The sequence below is a fragment of the Lynx canadensis genome, chromosome A1, assembly GCF_007474595.2.
Source record: "Lynx canadensis isolate LIC74 chromosome A1, mLynCan4.pri.v2, whole genome shotgun sequence".
Classification (NCBI taxonomy): domain Eukaryota; kingdom Metazoa; phylum Chordata; class Mammalia; order Carnivora; family Felidae; genus Lynx; species Lynx canadensis.
This window is the reverse complement of record NC_044303.2, coordinates 167,996,428-168,007,070: the sequence shown is the minus strand read 5'-3', so window position 1 is coordinate 168,007,070 and position 10,643 is coordinate 167,996,428.

The following is a 10,643-nucleotide window of genomic DNA, read 5'->3' as shown; positions in this document are numbered from 1 at the left end:
TTTCAAGACTTGGCTTTAATTATACCATGTTAACATTAAACTCACTGAAAGCCTTTTATTATACTTAATTATTTGACGGGGCACTAAACACTAATTATAACTTACTGTAACCTTTTTTTGCTAATGAAGAATGACAGCTTTACAGAATGAGGAACAACTCATTTAAAAGAAAAAAAAAAAAAAAAAAAGCTGTACCGGACTACCTATGTGATATTTTCAAACCAGAACAGCATTACATGGTCATTATCATCTTCACCTTCATCATCAAAAGCATTTAAGTGATCATGACATTGTGCTCAGTGCTGCGCAGAATAAAGTTAATGTTTACAATTTGTACTTACCAAGTTTACAAAAGGCAGACATGTATAAGCGTAACATAGTAACTATTTATGGAGGAAATCTAAAGTTCAAACATTTATATGGCACATAAGAGGAGACTGGGATTTTAAGATTAGGAAGCTTGGAGTGAAAGTAAGTTATCTTTACAAATTGTCAAAATGGGGTTAGGAGCTTCTTACAAAACAAAACTCTGTGATTTAAAAACTGTGGGCTGTATGAGAATGGTGAAATGCACGGAGTTAAGTTTTCATAGTAGCTAAAAGGCGACCGTGGGAATGAGAAAACCCAAGACAACACCTGAGTGGCACGGGCACGGAAGGAAATTATGAAGCTGTTCGTTCGGGGAAATCACCACAGTGCCCTACAGAAGTAGGGGAAGTGATGAAAAGATGACAATTTTAGATTCTGCCTTAATACTCATGCTGCTCCTGAGCCTGAGACTACACCAAATTGTGAGATGTCCAGGACCTCAGCAAGGGGTAGGCTACAGAACACTCAGATTAGAGAAGAGGGATAAAGTGCAGAACATGCAAAATCGGGGGCTAATATAATTTTAAAGTGACTGTGAATCCCTGACGAAGAGGCCACTTCCCAACAGATAATGTTACCCACTCTAATGGGAAAGCAGTCTGGACCAGAGGTGGTACCATGAGCAGCAGTGTTGCAGGAACCACACTTTATTTGTTTGGTAGATAAGAAAGTATTTAGAAAACTTGAGTCTTCTAGCACACCAAATTAAAAACAACAACAACAAAAAAATCATAGGGGAAACGTTAGTGAATATAAAACACATATGTATTTGAATCTCTTTTCTCAGTGATAACGATTTGGATCACCTCAGTATGGGAATGTATAAAATCTAGGTGTCATAAAATGTTCAAGATCATTCTGATGGATTATGCAGATTGTTCTGGTTTCTTAGGAATTATTTGCCAAACATTTTCTTTGAGATTATTTGCAAAGCTTACTCTCATATTCTGTTGATAACAGAAGCATCCTTCAAGAAAGCATTGGCAAAAATGCTGTGAAACCCATTATGATTTTTGCAAACCCATTTTGATTCCCCTTTTGAAAACAAGTGCTTCAGAAATGATTATAAATAACTAATCAAGTCAATATCCTCCATCAGTTTTAGTTTGATACTTTCTGCTATATTAAGACCAGTGGTTAAATCCATATTTGTGTCTATTTTTTTTTTTACTCTTTTCATTTTTTTAGGTAAGCTCTGCACCCAGCGTGGTCTTGAATACACAACCCTAACATCAAGAGTCACATGCTCTACCAACTAAACCAGCCAGGTGCCCCCATATATGCCTATTAAAATGGAATTATTACTGCTGATGGGCCCTGTGAGCAGTCATTTTGCAAAAATTGTGTTTCTTTTTTTTATACAGATGATAAATTAATGCACAAGCTTTTAAAAAAGGCATGGAATTGCATTGCCCAAGAAATCAGTTAAGGGCATCACCCATGGGCTTCTTTGCTTTGGGGGAAGGGTGGTTAGTCAAACCACTCATTTAAAAAAGAAAAATAGAGAGAGCATCTCAGTAAACAAAAGAATTTGCTTGCACAAATTCTACTTCTAGGCAAGTCCCCGCTCTTCCTCTCCTTTCCAAAGGAAAACAGCTTCTAAGCCCTTCCCATACAGCATTTCTGGAGCCACCCCTTACTAATAGGCAGAAGACAAGGGTCGGAAGGCTTCGTGCACAGCATATCCCAATGCAATGACCCTTTAGACAATTTCCATCAAAGACTGTCATGCTCTCCTCCCCAGAACCTCAGTACGTGCCGAGTACATGCTAAGAGTGAAACACAATTTCATTACTTCTCATTAAAAACCATCCCCAGCTCCATTCCAAGTGTCCCCTGAGTTCTGCCATCTTCCTCCCAGCAAAGGCATTAGTTAGGGTTCACCCTGAGGGAGAGTCAATAGGATAGTGTCACTCAGTTCCAATAAAAAGAACCTTGAGTTACTCTTCTCATGGTCTACTTTTTGACTCAATTTAATCCCTCGATGTGGGATTTTCTGCAACATTAATTAAAGAAACCTTTTAAGCAACACAAAGCATATCCTAGCACCTGGAGCAAGGATGCCACATTGGAGCTATAGTAGAAGCATGGGATGACTTGACAGTTTGGGGTCCAAGTACCACCTCATTGATGCTGTCAGAGTTAATTCATAAGAATCCAATCTAGTGGGTGGCTCTCTGAGTCAATAATGTGTTTTGAAATATCCTGGATTTTAGTCATGATTATTCAAGCAAGAACTCCATGTCACTGGGTAACACATGGATGCTTGTCAATCTTGACAAGAACACAAAGAGAGGAACCAACACACACACACACACACACACACACACACCCCAAACTCAGAGTGATTACAATGGGAAAACAGAACAAAATATTTCTGCATGCTGTTTTGTTCAGAAGTACCAGGTGCTCCCACAAACCGCACAGAACATTCGAGACGTAGATAGCCAAAATCGCTTTCTTTCCTTCACAGCCATGAAACAAGACACTAAAATGAGAAAGAACGTGTTTCTTCCTATACCCATCTTAGAAAACACATTTCATCAACACCTTAGTATCCTCTCCTTTTTGTGTTCAAAGCTTGTTCTTTTGGACCAAAAAATAAACAAACAAAAAACCGATTTGTGTAGCACAGAATGTGGGACACGTAACACCTCTGAAATTTGTGCTTTGCTTTACTAGATCTAGACACATTTTCTGCAGGAGACAGAACAAGAAGATCTGTGTCTTTTTTTATTTTTTCCTAAAGACAGTGTGCCAGCCAGAAAGCTGACTCCATTTATTTCTCCTGCAGGGAGCCAGCGTGTTCCTTCTCCTGGAAGATGCAGGTACTTAAAATAGTAATAGGCTTTGTGGTTTATCGAGAGTATTTCATCCCAACATCTCACAGGCATAAAGAATAAAACATAAACTAATGGCTCTTTCCAACAAGCTTGGGAAGAATTAAATGGAAAGGAAGATTGTCATCATGCTTCCCTGAAGAAACAGAAGAAAGCAACTTAACTCAGGTAGCCCAGGGAAAGAACCAAAGTCAAGTTGATCCGAGATTTGGACAGAGGCCTCCAGTCTGTTACTCTTCATTCCTAGGAGCTTGATTAAGAGCTAAAGAAAAACAAACAATGCATTTATCCCCTTTTCAAGTTTCAAATGCAGTGTAATTGGGAGAGGGGCACTAGGCAGCTTCCCAGATTTTTGTGAGTCAACGGTTTTATTATAAAGGATAACTTTAATTCTCTAATTTCTCAGGATGCCCCAGTTTCTGTGCATATTAAAACTTCTCTAAAAATTAGGAAGAACTTAAGAGAATAATTTGTATTGTCAGTTCTTTCAGTAATTTCCCCCTGTGCCACATGCACACATTCACAGTCTTACATATTTTCTAACTTTATGTATTCACAGCACTTTTTTACTTGGCATTGTCTATGCTAAGCAGGGTGATATTTAAAAGGACACTGAAGGTCACTTTAGATACATTTAAACATCAGTCTGACTTAACATCTAAAGCCACAGAGCAAAAATGTGGTGGTTAAAGAAATCCTGCTAAGGGATGGCCAGCCAGGCCCTGTGGTGTTCACGGATGTGACTAGAGTGTAGAGAATCTCCTAGGGCCCCATTTGTAAACAAAAAACTGCCCACACTAGTGAGAGGCAACACTTGGTGTTCGGAATCCTTGGTGTCTTTTCCTCAACTCAGTTGACTTCCCCACCCACAAGAGTTCCACAATGTTCCAGAGCTGGGCAGAGCCATCATTTCACCAGTGTTTGGGGCCCAACCTCTCTTGATCAGTATAGATGGCTAAATATGAAAGTGCAGACTCTGAACACCGGAGGACAAGGATCTGTACCTTCAAAGGGCTGGCCAGTCTGGGAAAAGGATCCATAGAGAGGGCAAAAATTCATGTTGGTGTACGACTTCCTAAAATTCCCTCTGTTGGTTTACCTTAGTCTGGATGCTGGTGCAAATTACAAACTCTCAATTTACTTCTACTTCAGATTTCGAGGTTACCACAAATCAGAGTGCCCTGCATTCTGTGTGGGTCCTGCCCTTCTCTAGTCCCTGTCAGTATTCAACAAAGCAAGTTAATCTCCCTGGTAAGTGACAGCTCTGCCCCTTGTAACTGGCACGGAATCAATTTTTTAACTTGATTTGAGAAATGGGGAGAGTATCAAGAATTCAGTACTGGCTAGTGGATTCATTAGCAGGCTGCACCAGTTTTAGCTGGAATCTGTTTGGCTGTCCCCATCTCTTAGTTCAGCTTCCCCCCCCCCCCCTTTTATCATCGATCCTGCCCACAAGACTTATTATCTACTCTGTCTAGTTGAGGACACCAACCTCCTTTGCTAAGTTGTTCACAGCAGGCTCACATACCACACTGTTCTAGCCCAAGCTTTGACAGCTCCATAGAGAGGAGGAATAAAATGTGGGTGAGCACTACGTTTCCACAGAAATTGACCACGACTCTTCCGAAGGCTTCAGGGAAGCAAACACGGTAGTGGAGAAAGAAGCAAAGGTAATTATTGTCAGGAAACCTAGTTATTGTATGCAACAGGTATACACAGTCTTTCGGAAGACCTCCAAGTACTGGAAAGCAATCCTTTCAAGCTATGTGGAAATAACCAAGAGCCTACCGCGAAGGAATTGATATTCATTTTTTTTTTTTTTTGGTGGAAGTTTAGTAAAAGGGAAGATTCATTTTCCAATCAGTACAATATTTCCTCTGCTTCTAAGCCCATTTTCTGTCCCGATCAGGTTTATGGATACAGAGGAAGGAGCAAGTGAATGATGATGATGTGATCAGAGGAATTCCCAGGCATGAAAAGGCCTTTGTCAAAGCATAATAAATCCTGTACTCGGTGCTGCATGTCTGCACTGCCCACTGTGCTTAACAGAATCTTGGTGCAACTGTCACTTGGAGACAATCCTACTGGCAAATCTATAGAGGGACGGAAGCCATCATGCAGAGTGCCTATAATCCCTTTGAGAGGGACCTGACATATTCTTCCTGCCCCAATCCCTACTCTCAACACCTGTGATGTCTGCCCATGGCCTTGAGGAGCTCACAGTGTAGCAGAAAGAGTTCATACTCTGAGGAGGGATCTCTAGCCTTCCCTCTCAGAAATAGTGCCAGATCCACAAGAAACCAGAATGCTAACCTATATTCTTCAAAATAGCTTTTTCTGGCGGAAGCTAGTGGGTTTATTCTATAGTGTCCTACAGAGAATGATTCTGGGGTGCTAGCGAGAATAGCGGGAATGACAGCCAGTTTCTCGTCTGAAAAGGAAAGTTATACTAAATTAGGGACTACATAGTTGTGTCTTTCAAAATTCATGTGTTGAAACCCTAATCCCCAATGTGATGATATTTAGAGATACGGCCTTTGGGTGACCCTACGTCGTTAGGTCATAAGGATGGAGTCTGTGACAGGAGACAAGAGACACCAGAGACACCCACTCTCTGCTCTCTACCACGTGAGGACACGGCAAGAGAACGAGGAGAATGGCTCTCTGTAAACCAGGAAGGAAACTCTCACCAGAACCTGGCCATTCTGGCACCTGGAGGCTAGCAAGCCTGCAATTAAGCTGTGAGAAAGCAATTTCTACTGTTTAAGCCATCCGGTCTGTGATCTATGTTATAGCAGCTCAAGCTAAGATAGCCTCACAGAATACTGACTTGCTGACTCTACCACAAAGGCTAGATTCCTAAAGATCAAGAAAAGAAATCTAGAAACAACAGAGGTAAAGTAAGATATACCGAGTCTTAAAACGGATTATGTAACTTTGGAACTCCCTGCCTTTGGCAAGTAAATGATACCAAATCACATGCAGATTCCATTACTTCACTTCACCCACAGCCTCAGGAAAGAAGAATATAAAGATTCACTTATTCTTTTGGCTGTAGTTTATGGAGCATGGGGAGCCTGTGTGGCTTAGTCGGTTAAGCAGCTGCCTTTGGCTCTGGTCACCATCTCACAGTTCCTGAACCCCCACATCAGGCTCTCTGCTGTCAGAGCAGAGCCCGCTTTGGATCCTCTGTTCCCCTTTCTCTCTTCCCCTCCCCCACTTGTGTGTCCTCTCTCATAATTAATTAATTAATTAATTAATTAATGGAGTACCTACTATATGCCAGAATCTGTGCTAAACACTATAGGCATTTTTAATAGGAGACCGGCTTCATCCAGTTAAAGCTTCCAGTCATTATGAGGTTGTACAAATCAGTTAAGGAGCTTGTCAAACACACAGTCCCTTTTAAGCAAAGGAAAGGAGGCAGTCCTGGCAGCCATGTAAGATATCGCACCGTCACATCTGTGCTCACAGCTGATTGGACAGAGACTGGGCACCTGACTCACACGCAGCCAATCCACAGGCTAGTCAGGGCCCTGTGTGTGTTCTGGCAAGGAGAAAGTATCTTTGCTCTTACTTGCTATTTAGCAATTACCCAGGACAATCAATGTGTCCCTCTTGAGAGGTAATATAAATAGAATGAGTCAGAAGAGAGGGGGCTAAACAAACAAAAGGAACAGATATACAGAAATCCTCTTACTCCTGTTTCTTCTTAGCAAAGCCGTAACTTGTACCTGCTCAGTTCCATAGCGCTGTTTTCTTAAACCCAGAAGCACTCTCTAGTTCCTGTCACTATAATGCCTGGTCGTTATCTGGCTTCCATTTTGAGGTTTTCATGACACTCCGACTCCATTATTGGCATTGACATCCTTAAAATAAGCCCTCATTATTTGAGTTAGGCTGAGTGAATCATGGTTGTTTGCAAGCAAAATAGTCCATTAAACAAATATGATAGGATAAGAGGGCTATGAAGAAAGTGCAATGGAAGCACAGAGGGAGTAATTAACACCGCTAGAATTTGAAAACCTGATTTTGAATTTCAATATGTTACAGTACTGAGGAAATTTGCCATATTTCAAAGGTCACTACATCTAAATTGACACAATGAATTATATAGAATGACACACTTGATTTTCTTGAAGATTCAGACTTTTCTTTTTTTCTTGACAGGGTGAAATATAAAATAAATGGTGAGAGGAACCCCTTCTCCCTGCTGATATCCCCTATCAGTTGGCACAGGGAGGGGTACCATAGTAAGACTCTAATTAGAGAGTATTTGAGATGGGCCCACCAACGAGGAGACGAATGCCAAACACCACAAATGAGCTCAAGGATCAATACTGGAAAAACAGGACCCACTCTAATTCCACAGGAATGGGGACCAAGGCAAACTTTTCTTAATTGGTCCTCTGCTTGGGAAGCTGGAGCGCTCTCCCATTAACATGTGACATTTCCTAAGAAAGTGCTGTACACGAACAGCTAGTCTAACACTTGGATTGGTGGTAACTTATTTCTACTTGGTATAAGCTCCTCAGGGAAAGCAGAACTTGCTGAGAGCAGCCTTGAATGTTACCAGTGTTTTCTAGCACCTGTTAGCTGTTGTGCAGGGAAGGCATCTCGTTATCAAACATAAATGCTGTCAGTAATGGCATGGAGGAACCCTAAACCAGTGCAGGCAAGGGCTACAAAACATACGGGTATAAATATTTTCTCTCCACAAGCTCATACCGTTTAAAAATTCCTTTTTTGTGGGGACAGTCCTCAGGATGAAAAGATAGGAAAGAAACATTTCAAGTCATGAATTTGTGTTACAAAACAAAAAATGTCCCCCCCTCCTCCGGTTTAAATCTGTGTGCTCTGGACTGGAGGCAGTGGCAGTGGGGAAGCACCGTATTCCAATTCCTCTCGGCTGCTGCAGAAGTTTGCTGGGTTCTCTTTCACTCCCATGAGAAGCTCTCAGTACTGATGGAGAGTGCACAGTTTAGATAAACTGGATTAGAAGAAGAGAGAGAGATGTATATAATTCTTCCTTAGACACTAAAAATGGGGTGGCTGTCTGCCATAGTAAGTCCAAGAAAAGGGCCCTGCTTATCTCAACTGCAACCTGACGTCAGTAATTATACAGAACATGAGAAGAGAGGTCCCCGTTAACCAAAGCAGGGGGTTTATCTGGCCTTTGTAGACTCCTGTATAAATCCATTAGCATTGCAGCCTCATGATTCCCTCTCTTGTAGTACAGTGTTTACCTTATCTTTTGCTCAACACAAAAGCACAATCAAGACAAAGCCAAGGAATGTGTGGCTCTTCACTGCAAGGGAACGCCTCCCCTGCTTATCTCTTTTAATTATTATTTATACTCTGCATTTGTTTTCAGGTGAAAATCAAATAACAGAAAGTAGAAAAGCCACCCTGCATTTCCTGGGCTCTGGTCTCATTAGCCAGATTTTCTTAAAACTCTGGTACTTCAGAGAAGTTTTGCCAAGTGGCTAAATGAAATGCACACAATTGCAAAGTGTTATGAATATTTATGATGGTTTAATGATGGGATTTTTTTTTTTGCATCCATGAATAATAAAGATTCTAACAAGAACAGATAACGAGAAGGGGACAAAACAGTGAAGTGGTTAATACAAGAACTGCTCTTGGAGGGACCCCACTGAGAACAGCAGGGGCTAAGGGCCTCTCCTCCCTCTCTCCCAGAACCAAGTGCAAAGCAGGGGCATGAGGGTTAGCCTGTTTCCCTCCCTCCCTTTAACAGATTTCATCAGCTAGAGTAGGCATTTCATCCCTACTTTGTGCCTAAGCTCATGGTCTCCTCTGGAGGCAAAGGAAGTTCAGAGTGACAGATACTGCTGTCAAGTGACCTTCCACTTATAATGGCAGTATTGATTTCAGCCGTGGGTCACCAGCAGAATTTGCTGCTTTGCCATTTCTAAGCCAGTTACCAGTTAAAAAGCAGGTGGTAGAGGCCCAAGTTGCCGGGCCTGCTCTGAAGGCTGCAGACTAACTCATGGACTGCCAACCTCAGCTTAAGGAGAGCCTTTAACAAAAGTTCCTAAAAGGTAAACGTTAAAGTTGTTATCCCCACCAATATTTCATGTATCGAGAGCAAATAATTGCCTACGTGAGCCTGCCAGACTCTGGCATGTAGGGACACTCTATGTCCCAGGTCCTGGTCTCATGAAGCCGGCCCTGGGAGGAAACCACCCTCCCACATGAGAAGCCTGGCAGGGCCTCAAAGGACAGCCACTGACATAATGGGGGGTTAGATCAAGGACCTCTGGGCTAGCTGCCACCTTTGGCTTAGGTGATTTACTCATGTGAGGTGAACTTGCTCTGATATCCCAGGATCATTCATTCAGTTAGTAAATATTTACTGACCACCTACTATATGCCACAAAATGTGCCAAGCACGTAGGGTACATCTTTGAAGAAAAAAAACAAATGGCCTTTTGTCAAGCGTTTTACACACTGGTAGGTGGAAAGAGAATATAAAAAATAAGTCCAACAAATAACTTCTGGATCCTTAGGAAAGGGACCCAGGCGACAAGGGCGTAGGGCTTCCATCATTTCTCTTGGTAATAGGCTTACCTGATGTCGTAGATAAATATTCCAGAAAAGTTACATGAAAATCAAATGATACTCTTCAAGCCCTCGAACAGTGTTTATGTGTCTTTATGTGTCTTTAAAAGCATTACATGATAAATCCCTTAAGTAATGACCATGTCCTGCTTTAGCTCCTTTGGGAATCTGAATTTCTAGACACTCAGTTTGGCTTATACACACATAAATGTCCATTCTTCATAACCTATCCTTGGGATTGGAAATCTTTAATACCAAACCATAATACTGCCTGATATTTGGCTTACCCCCTGTGTTGGGAAGTAAGTACACAACCATGCTCTTAAATCTACTGATGCAAATTTATGGGAAAACAATTCTTATCTGGAGACTCATTTAAAGAGTAAATTAGGTGCCGAGAAAGAATGTCCAATAGGCCCCCATGATTGCTTCACTTGCTCTCCATCTCTATATTCCTCACCAGTCTCCTCACACAATCCAACATCCCTGCCTGCCAATTTTATTAAAGCCTGCTGTGCGGGAATTTCCTTTCTCCGCTTTACTAGCTACCAAGACAACCCCGTCAACGTGATTTTTCACACATTTTCTCTTCCTGTGTTCTGCATCTCGGTGAAATTTCATCTCCCTGACTCACTGTTAAGTGTTTCTCATCTGAAATCACACCCTCTCGTAATCTCAAATAAAGTGCAAAAAGAGGAAGTCACAAAAGGACAAAGACCAAAGTCCTTCTCCCTCCAATTACTCAGACATTAAGCAAAAGCTACATGGGAATTGCCCAGTCAACCAAGACTAACTGAGTACCAACATCTACGGAATAGGAGATTAGTCTTGGCACACAACCCATCACATTCC